This window comes from Heteronotia binoei, chromosome 4 (genome assembly GCF_032191835.1).
Source record: "Heteronotia binoei isolate CCM8104 ecotype False Entrance Well chromosome 4, APGP_CSIRO_Hbin_v1, whole genome shotgun sequence".
Taxonomy (NCBI): Eukaryota; Metazoa; Chordata; class Lepidosauria; order Squamata; family Gekkonidae; genus Heteronotia; species Heteronotia binoei.
In genome coordinates this window covers 86436775-86455122 of record NC_083226.1, presented here as the reverse complement: position 1 = coordinate 86455122, position 18348 = coordinate 86436775, and positions in this window count along the sequence as shown.

The following is an 18348-nucleotide window of genomic DNA, read 5'->3' as shown; positions in this document are numbered from 1 at the left end:
AATCTCAGTTGCAGTTCTTGGTTGATATTTAGAGATTAGCTGTAATGCACAAGGAAGCTGTTAAATTAGAAGTGGATGTTTGGCTGAGAAGCTTTGATTTTTTTAAAACCACTTTTTGAAATATGATCTTGGTCACTGCAAAGAACGGTGGACTGTCTGTCTCTCTTTTTGCTTTTTAAAAAATACTCCCATCTGGTCTTTATTACTTCAAAAAAGGTTGTGGGGTGTAGGCATCTGCTGATCTCTGAAGCTGCTACTGCAAACCAAGTTTGCATCCTGTGATGATTCACAGAATCTACAGGAGCTATAAATGCTACTTTAGCAAAAGAAATATTCAGGGTTAACCCCAAGCATTTGTGTATTTAACAATTTTGGTGCTCCGGTAAAAGGGGAAATGTCTGGAAAGTGTTTGGGGGGTTACTTAGCATTATTTGTAGTACTAAGAGCTATTTATATAAGTACTGTTTTGTTTCTAGATTTTCTTCTAGATTTAGATCTGCTCAGAATATGCACAACAAAAGCTCAAAATACGCATGAATTAATCACATTATCAGGCATCAACTGAAAAGACGATTTTAGACACCTTTGATCACATATAGTATTTTGTGTGTGATAACTTCAGCTATAATACCAGAAGTATGTTGTAGAAGCCAAGCACTAAATGGATCATTCCATTCTTTCATCCAAACATTAATCACAAAGCAGATTATGCTGAAGTAGCAGTAGCTCAAATATACAGTGTTAAAGACATAATATTAAAATGTCAGAGCACTGAGGATCAGATGGGTGTCACATTGGACGTCTTTGACTAGAGTTTCCTGTTTTGTTTTTCTTCAAAGCAGATTGTCTCTGTTGTTTCTATCCCCACCGGGTGCTGTTATTTTTGCAGGAAATTGGAAGCCAAGAAGGGGTAAATGTCCACTCTTCACTTTCTTAATCTTCAAAGTTGTTGCATGGGCTTGCTAAGAAGAGAGATCCTAATGGCAGATTTCTGGTGTCTTCTGTGGTCCTTATTTAAAGTCAGGTAACTTGCTAGTATGGTGGCTGTAGCTATCTTACTTCAGAGAAACAAATTTATATGAGAAAACAGGGCTAACTTGCTAACTGGGCAACGTGCTAGTAGAGGAGAAAACTGCTATAGCCAGGATTTTTTCAGTGGGGCACATTTTTCAGTGGGGCACCAATTATGCTTATACTTAGAAATAAGAATAAATAAGACAAAGCAAGAAAATCACACCCACAAAATGAAGTGTTTTTAAAAATATATAACTGAGCCACCAAGAGTCTGACATCCCTACCCACACAAATGACTTTAAAGATTGATTCTAGTGGATCTCCAGGTCTCACTTGGAGTCTGTCATCCAAGTAACGCCCCCCATGAGAATTCAGTGATCATTTCACAATACTTCCTTTGAATCTCCGGGTCCTACCTGGAATCTGGCATCCCCACCCCCAAATGCAGACATTGGGATCATTTTAAAGGTTGATTCCAGTGGCTTGGGAAAAGAGAGAGGCTGAGGCAGCAGGGAACTGGAGGGTGCTGTGGCACTTGGCTTGCCTTGCACACTTGAGAAAGAGGCCATGGGGCTGGATACAGGAAGTGTTTTGCAAGAGAGGGTGGCCAGCGGCGACAAGGAGGAGCTTGAGAGCTTGTAAATCGAGGTGGTAAGTGGTGGCGATGGGACCCTGGGGGCTTCACTGTAGCTACAGGCCTGGGAGAAAAGCTGGGCAGTCAATTCAACTTAATGTGTTTTTGATGTTTATCAAATGGTAGGTTAAATGAGCTACCAGGGCTGCTAAAGGGGGATGCAGCTAGGAGGGTTGTCGCCCTCAGAGCCTATGGAAGTGAGAAAAATCATGTTGTTTGCTCACAAATTGTGTTTGAGTCTTAGGCCGTTTTCGCATTAGCGTTTACTCCGGGGTGGCATCCCATTTACCTCCGGATCTTTTCCTGGATTTCGCACATGTTGCTCTGCGGTCGCGGTTTGCTCCGGGGCTTCAGGGGTTTCACCCCGGAGTTTCTTGATCCACAGGCTTCCGGAGTTTCCGAAAACCTGCGGATCCACACCGGATCCACTCCGCGGAGTTTCCTGTGGGAAATTCATCCACCCCGCATCGACTGCTTTGTGGGCGGCACCCTCTGCCTTTCCGTCCTCCCACTGCATCCACCCCCTTGGCCAATCATCAGCCGTTCGTGGTGCTTCCGAAACGTGCCTGCCCGGCCATTTTTTTTCTTCATTTCAGTTCCTTGCGTAATAGCAATATTTCACAGCTACAAAATTTCGATTCCTGTGGACATAAGTGTTGGGGGGGGGGAATCTAGTGCCGGCGCGGGCCAAAGCGAAGCGGCGGCTTGGTTCGCCAGGGCCAGGAGAACCTGCCAGCTTGGGCAGCCCCGTCTGCACTCCGAATTCACGCTGGGCCGGCCAGCTCCCCAGCCAGGCGTGGTGGAGGCGCAGCCGGGAGCACACGTGCCAGGCGGGCCCCGGAGCGCACTTGCGGCGGCCGCCGCACCCCACTCATGCCTCCCGCAGCAGCGCCCGAGCGGACTCGCCTCTCAAGAGCTAAGCCTCGGCTTCATGGAGAGACGGGACGGGACAAGACGAGAGAGCCCCGGGAGCACCTGGCCTCCTTCCTCGCCTGCTCCACGGTCACGCAGCTCGAGGCGGACCCTGGCCCCCTGCTCGCTTGCCTGGGCTCCGCTGCCGCCGCCGCTCCTGCTGCCCAGCTCCTAATCGCTGGCTCACAGCACACACTGCCTCTCTCTCCTCCTCTGCCTTGAAATTTTATAACTCCCTCCCATGACGTCTCTGAGACCGGGACGGGGAAAGGGGGAGCCAAAGAGGGTTCTCCAAGCCCAACCTTCGCATCCAGCACAGTTTTAATGTGTTCAACAGGCGCGTCTTGTGGAAAGGCCGGGAGGGAGCGAGGCTGGGAAGGGAAGAAGCTGCCACACACACACAAACACCCTCTCTCTCTCGATTACCCTTCGATTTCTCTCTCTCTCTTCAGGCTGTCAGCGTTATTGCGATATTTCGCAACTCCGGAATTTGGGCATACGGAACTACGGAATCAGGGTCGATCCCTGCGGACATAAGTGTTGGGGGGGGGGAATCTAGTGCTGGGAGGCTTCTCATGGAAGTGAGACTCCTTGCATATGCATTAATCAGTTGGCGTCCGGCGTACAGACACAAAAGCAAAACCTCCACTCTGGAATAAAGACACGCCACAGTCTCGTTATCCAGATTCTCCACTGTGAATGCTTCTGTCAATACATAAAGGGCTATGGAGGATGCTACAGCTGCAGCCAATCTATAAGCAGAAGTGGCACACGTGATGCGGTTTGCCCACGAAAAGAAGGGGAAGGAACAGCTGTGACCGCTCATTGTTACGTTGTTACGTAGTAACGCAACCAGACTTGCGCTTAAAAAAAAATGATTGACAGGGCATCGAACTCAAGTCGATGCTAGTGCGAAAACGATTTGAGCCGGGGCTTCATGGAAAGTGACTGCGCAAAAGAGGCAATGTGCGAAAACGAGGAAAATGATCCGGACATATTTCCTCCGCGGAATACCGGTAGCAAACGCTAAGTGCGAAAACGCCCTTAGTGATAGGAGGGTGCAGAGGATCGGTGGCGTGCTGTCAGAGTAGACTGATTTACAGTTGCAACAAAGGTGGTCTGATGCTTCTGGCCTTTACAATCAACGTTGAACATCTCTAGTGAAGCCAGAAAGTAGTCTAGGAGCAGATCATCTCCAGTCTGGTTTCTTCCCTGATCACCCTGGTGGATAACATGGCTGGTGAAGATCGGTAGAGGAACTGCGACATGCTGGTTCTTCTGGCTGTCTCAGCAGCTTTCAGAACCATCAGTCATGGTAGCCGTTTGGGGGTTTAGAGATACCATTTTGCTGTAGTTCGGACTGTTCTTGGGGATGGAATCTTGCCCCCTTGTCTTTCATCATCTACATTATAATATAGTGGATTCTTTGGCATTGAAGTGGCGAGGTATTTGTGATAACAAGCTCTTTATTGAGTACAGCATGGTGGTTGGCTGCACTAACTGAACTGAAAAACAGGGCCTGCTAGGCCAACTATATACAACACTGTGTTCCTGCGCTAGGACACCATTGGGTCATTCAAACCAGCAGGGGGCCAGTGATTGAAGCAGGGCAGCTGGGATTTGAATCCTGCCCATTGTTCCTAAGTCCCCAAGCTCAGTCCATCAGGCTCCAATGATCCAGGCAGAAACACCATTTGGTACACACAGATTCATATACATAACATACATGAAACCACTGGGTAAGATCATCCAAAGACTTGGTCTGACCTATCACCAATATACAGTTGACACTAGTTTGTGCTTCTAGCTGATCTCAGAGAAATTGTATAAACCTGAACAGTTATCTGGAGCAGTAGGAAAAAAGTCCAGTGGCACCATAACTAACAACGTATGAACATATGAAACTGCCTTATACTGAATCAGACCCTCGGTCCATCAAAGTCAGTATTGCCTACTCAGACTGGCAGCAGCTCTCCAGGGCCTCAAGCTGATGTTTTTTATGTCTACTTGCCTGGACCTTTTTGAGTTGGAGATGCCAGGAATTGAACCTGGGACATTCTGCTTAGCAAGCGGATGCTGTACCACTAAGCTACCGTCCCTCCCCTTTTGTGGTAGGCTATGAGCTTGAATGCGAGTTCATCTGTCCTATTCATGGGAAAGCTCATACACTACCACAAAGTTTGTTAGTCTTTGGTGCTACTTTTCTTTTCTAGTGCTACATACAGACTAACACAGCTATACATTGAGTTATCTGGAGGTAATTTTGTAGTGGATACAGGCTAATATATTGAAGATCCCAAGACAGAAGTGCTATTAGCGGGTGGAAAATCTGACACAGGATTTAAGGTGTTATCTGTACTGGATATGAACAGGTCCATAGCTTAGAGGCACTCTAGGACCCAGTACTGCTGCTGGATAAGCATGTGGCAGCTTAGGCTGGGAGTGCCTTTTACCAGCTTAAAATACTTAGCTAAGCTGTAACTTTTCCTGGGCAGAAAAGATCTGGTCACTGTGGTACATGCTGTGGTAATGTCTAGATCAGATTACTGCAATGTACTTTACTTGGGACTGCCCTTCATAAGTACTTGGAAACTTTAATTGGTACAGAATGCCAGCGTGATTTAGTGGTTATAAGTGTTGCACAAGTAACTTCCCCCTTCTCTGCCCTCCCTGGCCAGTGGGCCAGGAGGAGGTGTGCATGGTGGGCACCGCTCTGGTAGGGTATTGGGCACAGTCCATTGCATGTGGTGGCCCCATCAGTCCCTCTGAGTGTGAATGGACTGGTGAGGTCACAGGGTGCAGGGCAGGGTGCTGGAAGGGCAGGCAGGGGTCTGTGGTACTATCCTTCCATGACTAAGCACCAAGCATCACTGCCTTGCCAAGCTACCACAGTCTCTTCTCTCCCACCTGCTTCTCAACACCACCCTCTGCCAGGCCTCCCAGGCTCAATGGCCCCTCACATTGGCTCCTGCCAAAAGGCGGAAAGGTGGGGGAATACAGACACCAAGACGGCTACCCACAGCTCAGCACCCTTCACATCACCTGGCTGGCTGCAACAGCAGCAACTCCTCTCTTCTGGGCTGAGAAAAGGTAGACTGGAGAATGTGGTGCAAGAGGACCAGAGCCAGAAAAAAAATAAAAATGAGAAATCAGGGCCTGGGTAGGAAGTCAGGGGGCAGGCCCCAAGAGCCCTGCCATAGCTACAGGCCTGGTCTTGGCCCATTTACACTAGTTCCCAGTTTGTTTCCAGGCACAAGTCAAGGTGCTATAATTAAATAAAATAATTTGGTACCAGCATAACCTGAAGGGCTACTCCCATATAAAACTAGCCATCCACTAAGGTCATCTTCCAAGTCTCTGCTTTGGATAACTTTGTCTTGTGAGAGTAGGGCTGATTCCACACTCAACTTGGTCCGGGGCAGGCTTCCGTTTCTGTGTGGAGTAAGCCAGAGATTCGCACCAGTTGCTCCGTGCCACCATTTTGCATGGGGCAAACCCGTGATTTGCCCCACCATAGTGTAAACCTGAAAAAACAGGTTTACACTGCAGCGAGGCAAATCGCGGGTTTACCCCACGCAAAATGGCAGTGCGAAGCAGCTGGTGCAAAAATGCCGGCTTGCTCCATGCGGTGAGTGCGGAATCCGCCTAGGTGGATGGCACCAAAAAACAGGGCCTTTTCAGCCCTGGCACCTAAAATATTTAACTCTCTCCCTATGGATAGTTATCTTTCCCCTTCTGCTAAATGTCTTCTGCCAGCAACTGAATACTTTTTTGTTTTGTCTGCTGTTCCTTCAATGATCACCCTTCCACCTTATGTTTTATGTGTTTTCAATAAGTATTTTAGTTTGGATTTAAATTGTTTTAATTAATTGTTTTATAATATATTTTATAATGTTTAAGTATTAGCTGCTTTGGGGGCTGCGATTGGGCAGAAGGTCAGCAAAAATTTAGTAGAAAAAAAAAGTACACTAGACTTAGCTTGTTGAGCCCCTGCAGGGGAGATTTCAGATAAGCTATTTTGAGCATCTCAAATGTCAAGCATACAGACTTCAAGATAACCAATCGATGATTTTTAAACAAAGTATTTGTTTATTGTAAATCCATTGTGCTCGTGGTATGACCATATTGAAAGAGATACAGTTTGACATACAATAGTTGACTTTAAAGGTTACATCAAAGAGATACTGAAAGAACGCAAGGAATTCTCACATATGCATGTGAAAAACTACAATCACAGATTCGGCTATCTTTTGTGGTTACAAACATCCTGGGTCCCAGGCTCCTGCCTGGGAAAGTGTCCCAGGGAGGCACTATCTTCAAAGCTGGCATTTCTACATTTGTTACAGTAGGTGAGAATTAGAGGACAGCTTACATAGCTTTGATATGCAACAGAACAGTAAGATAATAAACAATACAGCTTTCTACTAAGAATAAAATGTATGCTTGACATACTGCCCCCCCCAAGCCATGGCCCGGGGTTTTTCTGGGTGCAGTAGGTAAAACTTCTTTATTAGACAGGATGCTCTCACATTAGATGCTTCTACCCACTCATCATGACTAGGGGGAAAATGTTTACACCTTATTAAAAAGTAGAGCACTCCCCTTTTCAATCTGACATCCAGTATTTCCTGCACCTCATGGTGACTCTGCCCCTCCACTTGGATCAGTTGGGGCGCCGTTGGACGAGGGCGCCACTTTGTAGCCCTTGGGTCCCAGTGCAAAAGGCTGCAATGAAAGACAAGGTGGATTTTACTAAATAATTTTGGTAACTCTAATTCCACTGTCACTTTATTTATCCTCTTTTTAATTTTGAATGGCCCCAGGTACTTGTATGCTAGTTTCTTTGAAGTCTGTGGTAATGGCAAGTTCATTCACCCTCTCCGTCTGACCGTCTGTTTGGAGGTGATACACTGAGCTCAATCCTTGTTCCATGCCTGTTAATTTACAAAACTCCCGCCAGAAGTTGGCAATGAATTGCTGGCCCGTCACTAATTACTTTGGAAATGAGTTGGCTTTTACCACGTGTTGGAAAAACAAGTACGCCAGTTTCTTGTGCAGGGGATAAAGTAGTACGCCAGTTTCTTTAGTGCAGGAGATAAAGTGGGCCTGTTTCTTTAGTGCAGGGGATAAAGTGGGCCTGTTTGGAAAAGGTGTCCACCACCACTAATATTACTTTTTTCCCCTGGGTCCCAGTGCAAAAGGGGTTCAACAATGAAATCCATGGACACTACCTACCATGGTCTCTCAGCCATCTCAATAGGTTGCAGCAGCCCGGGGGGGGGGGCGGTTCCCCTTTCTTTTTAGCCATGATGCACACTGGACAGGTGGACATGTACTCAGATATGTCCTTTTTCATTTGGAGCCACCAAAATTGTCTATTGACCAAATGTAAAGTTTTCACATACCCAAAGTGGCCAGAAAGTTTACTGTTGTGGCAAAATTGCAAAACCTCTTTCCGGAGGCTTTCCAGTACATAAAGTTTCCCTTCCCGGTACCAAAACCCTCCTTCTCCCTTTTTCACCCCTTAAGAACATAAGAGAAGCCATGTTGGATCAGGCCAACGGCCCATCCAGTCCAACACTCTGTGTCACACAGTGGCAAAATTTTTAATATATACACACACACTGTGGCTAATAGCCTTCTGGTATAGTCTCGCCTTCCGCCTCAACCACGTCTATCAAGCGTTGCCCTCCCCACTTGTTCTCCTCCTTCCCCTTTTTTGATCGAGTACTAACCACCCCAGTTATGTGGTTGGGGGAAATTATTGAATCAATGATCTCTTCCCTTTGACTATCGTGTTGAGGCAATCAAGAAAGGGCGTCTGCCAAAAAGTTCTTAGAGCCCGGTATGTGTTTTAGAGTGAAGTCAAATTTGGCGAAAAATCCCGCCCACCTAATTTGTTTTTCAGTTAGTTTTCTGCGCCCCGTTAAGGCATCTAAGTTTTTGTGATCAGTCCAAATCTCGAAGGGGACCCGAGCCCCTTCTAGCCAAGATCGCCATGTTTTTAAAGCAAACGTCACAGCTCCGAGAAATTTTTTTAGAAATGTAGGTGAATGGTCGCAACCCCCCACTCTCATTGGTCTGCTTTAGTATTGCCCCCGTGGCCACATCGGAGGCGTCGCATTGGACCACAAAGGGCCTGAGTTCATCAGGATGGTTCAGAATAGGCTCGCTAGTGAACAATCTTTTGAGTTTGTCGAATGCCTGCTGACACTCAGATGTCCAATTTAGCTTAGCCCCCGGTCTTTTTGCTTCCAGACCCTTCCCCTTGGTTTTCAGAAGGTCCGTGAGGGGTAACATTGTTTGGGTAATGAATTTACAATAAAAATTTGCGAATCTGATAAATGATTGGAGCTATCTGCATGTTCTCGGGGGTTCCCAATCTAATAATGCCTGGATTTTGGCCGGGTCCATTGCCAACCCTCTTCCGGACACCCAAAATCCTAAATAATCCAGTTCATGTTTGTGGAACTCACACTTAGACAATTTAGCGTACAGCTTATGTTCATATAAGGTAGACAACACCTTCCTTACCAATTTCACATGTGAGTTCATGTCCTTTGAATAAATAATTATGTCATCCAGGTACACCACCACCCCTTGGTACAGGTATTCCCTCAGGACTTCGTTGATGAAATTCATGAATACCCCCGGGGCCCCTTGTAATCCAAAAGGCATGACCAGGTATTCAAACTGGCCCATTGGTGTATTGAAAGATGTTTTCCATTCATCCCCCTCTTTTATTTGCACTCTAAAGTATGCGTCTCTCAAGTCCAGTTTGGTGAAGATTTTTCCTTCTGAGATGATGCTCAGGAGGTCTCTGATTAGAGGGATGGGATAAGCGTTGGAGGTTGAAATCCCATTAATCCCCCCGAAAGTTTGTGCAGAGCCTAAAACTGCCGTCCTTCTTTTTTCTGAAAAGCACAGGCGCGGCATGCGGGGCAGTTGCCGGTCTAATGAAGCCCCTTTTTAGATTTTTGGCTAGGGATTTTCTCAGCTCTGCTTTTTCAGTCCACCCCATGGAGTACAATTTCGCTTTAGGAAGTTCCTGGCCGGGAATGAGCTCAATCACACAATCCGTGCTCTGGTGAGAAGGGAGTTCATTTGCTTCCTCCTCACTGAACACACGTTTTAAGTCCTGGTACTCTTTAGGGATGGACAGGACCTCCTCCACCATTAGGCATATCCTTTCATTGCAGGGAGGAGGGTCTGATCCCCACGCCTTAATCCACATGTGGCGTTTACATTTACTGTCCGTAAAGTCTATGCTTTGGCCCCCCACATAATGTCTGGTTCATGCTTGGCTAACCAGCAAACTCCTAGGACCACATTGAAGGATGCGGAAGGGGCGATCACAAACAGCTCTATGTCCCAGTGGTCCTCTATGCCCACAGGCACCGCCTAGGTTTGTTCTACGCATGGCTCCCCCCTCATTATTGAGCTGTCCATCTGCTCAAATTGAATGGGATGGGGCAAGCGGGTTCGTGAGAGGCTGAGAGCTTCTACCAATTTGGGGGTAATAATCTCCCATACACCCAGAGTCAATTAGGTCTCTCACGTGCACAAACCTCTTAAGCTTTGGGTTTAATAAAGTCAATGGGACAAAGAACAAAGATCCAGTTATTCACACCCTCAGTGGTGCCGTTAGATCCACAACCTGCTGCTCAGCACCGGTCAGTGCAGGTCGTCCTTGTTTTCCGCCAGTGCTTCTTCCCAGGACATCTCACTCATCTCATCCAGGATGATAGTTTCCACCTCGGTGATGGTCAGAGTGGCAGCGCTCCCTCTCGCCGATTCTTTGGCACACGACAGAGCCTTCTTTGGAACAGCGGTGGTGGGTTTCAGGGCTGGGGGGGGCTCGAGTTTTCTCCAGGCAATTCACAGCTAGGTGATTCGGACCCCCGCATCGGTAGCACTTACGGGCCGGGGGGATTTTAGCGGCTCCCCTCGCCTGCAGGACCTTCTTCACTTCGGATTTTGCTCCAAACCAAGACTCATGTCCCCCCTTTACCCCTTGCTGCTGTTGTCGCTGTAGGGCCACCCTCTTCATGTTCATTTCTACTTTTCCCGCCAGCTGTACCCACCCCACCAGCATGGTGGGGCGTGCTTGCTGGAGGGCCTGGTCGACACACTCACATTCATGCCCCTCTGGAATTGCTCTATCTTCATTAGTTCGTTCCAACCCCAGACTTTGGCTGAGTTGGATCTAAACTCAGCTGCATACTCACGCACTAATTTCGATCCTTGTTGCATGTCCCGAAAATTGGCAGGGTTCCTGGAGAGGTAGCATAGAAATTTTTCAAATAAAGAAATGTGAACCAAAGCCCCACCCAATTTACTGGAATTGTTTGCAGCACTGCTGTAACCATGTAACCATGACATTTTCTAATATTAAATAGGATATAGAAACCTATTCATGGAAAAAACCATTTTCCTGCCAAATTAACAACTATTATACTTATTTTTAAGTTAATTATATTAAATCTGGATGAAGAGCTCTTCTCTGAATAAAGAGAATATTTAAAAGTTCATCCTCTGACTTGAAACATCTTTTTGGAGTTTGTTTCAAGCTTGTTTTTTCTTTCAGCCAAAAACTTGACAAGTTAAATTATAGTTCACAATGAAATAAAGCACTTTCCCCTCTACAACAGTTGTGCATGTTCAGCTTTTTGTCTTGCTTGAAGATATAAATTCAGGCCGGCTTTGATCTCTCTCTCTCTTTCTGTGTGTGTGTGTGTGTGTGTGTGTGTGTGTGGCTAGAGTTGTTGAGAGGATTTTGCCCTGTCCTCCTCTCCACACTATTATCTATTTCCCTGTCTCCCTCTCCACACTATTATCTATTTCCCCCTGGCAACGTCCATATCCTCACCTTTTCTTGCTTTGTTTTCTCTTTCCCACCCACTAACTAATCTTTTCTCTACTCTGCTATATTTACTTTATTTATTCTGTGCTTTCCCCCACAGTGGGAACCCAAAGCAGCTTACATCATTCTACTGTCCTCCATTTTATACTTAAAAAAACTATTTATTGTATTTTTATCAAAGTATATACCATACATATCACAATCATAGTGCTTACACAGAGCAAATATTATAACCAAAAGTACAAGACAAAGAGTCTAATAAGTCTAATATTTCTAATGAAATATACCTATAACTAATATTAAAACTGAATAAAAAGCTAGTGTAAATCCATTTGACTACATCAGAAGACATTATCACAAAGACAAGTCATTAATTACATTAGGAATTGCTTCTTGTAAGGTTAGATATGCTAGAATAGGAGACCAGACAGCATAGAAATTAGAAGGAGAGAGAGGACGTTCAAGCAGAGCAATATTGTCTGTTATCTTGGCCATGACATACATAGACCACAGTTTTTTATGCCAGAGGTTAATATCCGGATGCTTATCTGATTTCCACCTCATGGCCACAGCTGTCCTAGCAGCCAACAGAAGAAAGGAGATAGTTTCCTTTTCGTGTGGGAAACATTCAGAAGAAATCCCTCCAGTTAACAATAAGTGTTTAGGTGTGTATTCTATAGTTATATTGGTAATATTGTGAATTCTTGTTAATATTTCTTCCCCAAAACTTTGTAAACTGGGGCAGAAGGCCCAACAATGTAGATAGTCCCCTTGCAAGCCACATTTTTCCCCCAGCATTTAGGTGTCACTGAAGGGGATCATATGTGGAGTCAGGTACCATAATGATAATAATTTGAAGGATTGCAACCTTATTCCAGTCACATTAGTTTTAATAGGAGGTGAAGACCATATTTCATCCCATGTTCCTCAGAGATTTATTGTCCACAAAATTTGTCCCATGTTGGTTGGTAAGTAAGTACATTCTTTCTGTCACAGGAGTTGAGTGCTGAGTAAATGGAAGAAATCAGATGCTTTAAAGATATTTGAGCTTTTTAAAGAGTAAATTCAAACTCTGTCAGGGGTTGTTTGACAATATTGGAGATATTAATCTGGTTACACATGAGTAATTTTAAGATATTGCCACCATGAGATTGAAGAGTTAATCTTTTTTTCAAGATTTGGTTAATACCAACGTGTTAGATAGAAGGTCATGCAGCACAGTGACATCCGCTGTTTTCCATATATTGAATGTAGTGGTATTAAATGCAGGCAAAACCATGGTTGGTTTAGGAATACTTGGAATCTGGAGATGGGTGGTAACAATTTAGACCTATAGTGGTCCCATATAGATACCAAATTTGCCAAAAATGGACTGGTGGGAGTTGATTTAGGCCGTTCTGACCTTTTTGCCATATTAATTCTTGGATAGTAAAGCTTCCTGAATATGGTTTAAGCATTGAAGTGCTGTCTGCCTGGCACTGTGGACTTAGTTTAACCACATTGGCAAGATGTGTTGCTGCATGGTAATTTGATAAGTTTGGGAAACTTAAGTTGCCTTTTTGAGACTGCCTATATTGGGTACAACTATGCACTCTGTGACATTTGTAAGACCAAAAGAAGTCCAAAAGTAATTTTGCCAGCGATGCAGACAGTCTGGAGAGATTGCAGTTGGGAGTTTTCTGAATAAAAATATGAATTTTGGTAAAATAAATGATTTAATGAGATGAAATCTATCAATCCATGATATATTCAAATTATGCCACCTCTGAAGCTGATTTTGGATATCTTTAATAATTTTATCATGGTTATATTTCTTGATGTCTTTCAGGTTCTTAGGAATGTTGATTCCTAGGTATGGCATGTAGTGAAGGACTCATTTATATGGTGTGTTAGACTGAATAATTTTGATAGTGATGATTGGTAATAAATATGACTTGGATAGATTAATTTTCAATCCCGATATCATACCAAACTCTGTAAATATGTTTTGTAAGGCTTGTAATGAAGATACAGGATGAGTTAAAGTCAGCAACATATCATCTGCAAAAAGAGAAATTTTATGAGTCTTGTCCCCAATCTTAATACCTTCATTTTGCATTGTTTTGCCAAAATAAGTTGGCTGGAGGCTCCAAAGTTATGGCAAACAATAAAGCCTTGTTCTTCAACATATGTTGATAGGTGTTGAGGAAGTGTGAGGTTTGCAGTTGGATTTGCATATAATGCCATGATGGTTATTAAAAACTTATTGCCAAATTTTATGACTTCCAGCAGAGCTTTGATATGGTATCTCAATTGAATCAAAGGCTTTCTCCACATCCAGTGACAACAACATTGCTTTTTGGTGGTATAGACAGCAATATTGTAATATATTCAAGACCTTATACGTGTTGTCTGTCGAGTCACAGTTGGGCATAAAGCCAACTTGATCAGGAGATTTATTCTGGGAAATGAAGGAGTTGATGCCAGATGCCAGAATTGAAGTGAATATCTTAAAGTCTGTGTTCAGCAATGAAATTGGTTTTTAAGATGAGGCTAAGGAAGAGTCCTTACCTTGTTTAGGTATCACAATCATTGAGGCTTGGGTCCAAGATGTAGGAATCTTCCCCGTGTCCATCCCCTGTTGCAGGTTGCTGCCAGATGTTCTGCTAATAAAAGGGAATTTTTTTTATAAAACTCAGGGGTAAATCCATCTGGACCTAGAGCTTTGTTTGTTTTTAGATTCCTGATAGCCTCAAGAATCTCTTTTGCTGAAAAGGGCTGATTTAGCAGATTTCTGTGCTCCTCAGACAGTGGTTTCAAGGATGGAGGGGATTAAAAAAATGTATTAATGGTGTTTATAGATGGTTTTGTAGATGAATATAAAGTCTCATAAAAGTCATGGAAGATCTGAGCAATCTCTGGAGATTTATAATGCATGTTGCCCAGAGGATCTTTGAGTGATGTATGTATTTTAGAGTATTTTTGTTGCTTGACCTGTCTGGCTAGGAATCTTAATGTTTCTGGAGAGGTTGACCAAAATTTTTGTTTCAAAAATAATGTTTTTTGTACGGAGGAGATTTTAAGCAGTTCAAGTTTTCTTCTTTCAGCCAAGAGTTTTTTAATATACTTTCTTATTTCTTGTAGCCTTATGTTCAGTTTCTAATAAGTGTATGGGTTAAAGACATCCCATGTCATGTCTGGGGATGTCATCCCAGAAGAATTTATTTCAAAATAAGTTTGGATATGTTGTGTTAGTTCCTCCATTAGTACCTCTTGTTTAATAAAAATTATTTAATGACCATTGTCGTGATGTTTTTTGAACTGGTCCTAATCTGGCAACACACTCAACCCAAATATGGTCTGACCAAATTTTGCTTCCAATTTGTGTAGATTCAACATTGGGGATCAAAGATGGCGATAAGAGGGCATAGTCAGTCCTGGTGTATACAAAATGTCGGGAGTAGTATTATGTATAGTTCTTTTCAGAAAATGTGTATGCCTCCATATGTCTATAAGGTTGTATTTTGCAAGCAAGTCAGCTAATTTGGTGGTTTTCTGCTTTCTACATGTACTCTTTGGACCACCTGATGATTTGTCTTTTTGCATTGTCCACTTTAAAGTTCAGGTCTCCACCCACTATGACATCTTCTATCTGAAATGATTCCAGTTTTATCAGTGTCTATTCAATGAAGGCCAAATGTTCATTGTTTGGAGCATAAATAGAAGCCAGTGTAAGTGGACAATCATCTGTTTAGCCCTTGACAAAAAAAATCTGCCTTGGGGGGTCTGCTATTATATCAGATTACACAAAGTTCACTTTATGATACAATAAAATAGCAGTGCCCTGAAATTTAGAAGAGCCTTTTGCTTGAAATCACAGAGGAAAGTTACGGGACTTAAAAATTGGGGTTTTGGAAAATTTCAAGTGAGTCTCCTGGAAGAAGAGGATGTCTGGTTTGAGCTTACATACCTGATTTTGGATTCTTCTGTGTTTGACCATGTTGCTTAATCCTCTGCCATTAAAGAAATTATTCTGTAATTGGACTGCATGGCATCTGCTCAGTTGTGAAGATCTGTAGTAACGTCCCCAAAGAAGATACGAAGGGATATGCAGGAAATAAATGAGCATTTTATCCTTCTAACTGTTAGAGGTATTGTTTGGGAAATCAATTTCTATATCCCAAACAGTTCAATGAATCGTTGGATCAAAATGGATTGAAAGCTCTTTAATATAGGCAAAAACATAAGTTTATCTCTACAGGGATGGGAACTGGGATGAAAAATAAGAAACACTAGAATCTATGTCTTATTACTAAGAAAGTCACAGTGCTAATGGAGATTCTTCCTTAACCTCTCTACCTAGACAAAGGAAGACATCTGACTAACTGATCAATAGCTTAAACAAGTCCTTTCCCTGACTTTGTCTTCATTGGCAGACAGCCAAGTTCCTCTTCAGAAGCATGTTTGTGTTGTTTCACAGCTTATCTATATATCTAATTCCCAACATGCCTCCTATGTGCAGATACTTATTTCTGCAGATATAGAGGGGAAAGAGACTTTTCCGCACACCTGAGAAGTGCCCCAGGTGTGCAGAAAAGTCTCTTTTCCCTTTGTGTGCCCCTTATCTGCAGAAATAACTACCCACACATAGGGGGCATGTTGGAAATTAGATATATAGATAAGTTGTGAAATAACACAAACATGCTTTTATATCAGAGAGGGAGAGAAATACAGTGAACAATTAGGGAGGGAAGCCTGCAGATGAGGTTTGATGTCTGTATCAAGACTAGGGAAACATTCTTTGTCAAATTTCTGCCTTCTTGTTTCCATTCCCAAGTTAAAAAAGTATTGTAAATCCAGGATTAACCAGTAATTCCCCCTTTGTTTTGTTTTTGTCTAATTATCTGCAATATATTTAGCTGTTAATTCCTATATATCTGTATTTTGCTTCCTATTAGGATTTACATGTACTTATTAAAGATATGTTCTCCTAAAGATCTTTATTGAAATTTTATTTGTTTGTTTCAATTTATATTCCACCCTCCCCACAAGTGGACTCAGGGTGGATTACTATTAATAATATGCAACCCTTTAACATAATTAAGTAAGTTAAAAGATCTGAATGATCTTAACTCTTACCCATATTGTCTAGTCACTTTACCTAGCTTAAAGGGACAATGTGGAATAAAAGAAAGGGGTTTTTTTTATTCTCACTCATATGTGTACAAATAGCTCTTCTATCTTCTAGTGAATCAGGGTATGGTGGAGGGAGCAGGGGAGAGAATAACAATAGAAACTCTAGTTGGTGGCAATCTACAGAAGAGAAGCTCCCCAACACTGGGAGGGAACTGGGGAGGAAACAATTTGTTTAAAGGGTTGAAACAGTTCCACACCTGCATACCAGATGCTCTGGGTTGCTGATGACACAGTCAAAGGCAGGGCTGAGAGGGAGAAAGTACAATAAAGTCAAACATCTCCGTGATACCTAAGTAGACAATACAGAAAAATTTTATATTGAAATGTTCAAACATGCACAAACATTATACATCCGCTCAAAAACTTAGTGAAAAGAAACTTCCTTTAAAAAAAATTATCTAGGATTTTCATCTTCAAGATGTATCACCTAGCTACCACAAGATCTTACACAGCCTTTGAGGTAGATGAATTAAGAGATGGGTCTGATGGCTTGATCAAAGAATTGTTTTATGATTTCCGTCACTGCAGTATGCAAGTATTTCAGTTACTCTTTACACTTTACTTCAGCTGCTTATGGCATGGGTTTCAAATCCTGTGGGAAATGAATCAGTCCTGACTCACAAGCATTTAATTTTCAGGACTGAGCAAAGAAAGATCTCTCCTACTGAAAGATTCGTTGTTCAGGGAAATACGTTTGGTGGGGCAATTATTAACAACATGTATTAATGACAACTACACACAAACGGTAAGATGGAGAGAGAGATCAACTTAACGGTGCCAGGTCCCTCATCCACCAGTGTGGCATGGGAGGGGTAGGGTTGGAGATTTAGGGATGGAGATTTAGGGATGGAGCCTGGGGAGGATAGGGACCTCGGTGGGGTACAATGCCACCCTCCAAAGCATCCATTTTATTTAGGGAAACTGATCACCATAGTCTGAAGATGAGTTGTAATTCTCAGGAATTCCCAGATCCCACCTGGAACCTGGCATCCCTAAGTCAACTGCAAGTCAGATGAGTGGTAGGTAGTCTTCAAATAAGCATATATTTTCATTTTTGGAACTCCTTAATACCACAAATAATGTGTTTAAGGCAGGGTTGCCAAAAAAACCAAGTATACATATGTCACTGCTTTATCTGTATACCTAGCAAGGCTTTTTCTGAGCAGGAATGCACAGGAATGCAGTTCCGGCCGGCTTGGTGTCAGGGGGTGTGACCTAATACGCAAATTGTGTCGGGAGGTGTGGCCTAATATGCAAATGAGTCCCAGCCGCATTAACCAATGGTGATATCAGGGTGTGTGACCTAAAATGCAAATGAGCTCCTGCTGAACCATTTTCTACCAGCAAAGTCCTGATACCTAGTAATATAGGATAACATTCTGGCTATTTTTAACACCTGGGGACCAGTGATTTAAGGATGGCTTTACATGTTACAGATTTAGCAGATTCACAGTCTGTTATACATTGTGTAAAGTTATCTACTGCATGTTCATATGGCAGACTACAGCATCATCTGTAGTTCTCAGAACACCTACAGGCACTGAAATAAATTCATGCAGCCACTGCTCACATGACAAGTAAAACACAGGCATGCTCTGTTCTGTAACTCGCAAAGTGACCCTCTATGTTTTTTGATTAAGAAATTTATTTTGTGGCAATAGTCTATTTTTAAAAGTTATTTTACCCTAATTTTTAGATTTGATAGCAACCAATTATAAAAATCCAAGGCTGTAATTCACCTTCTGTTTAA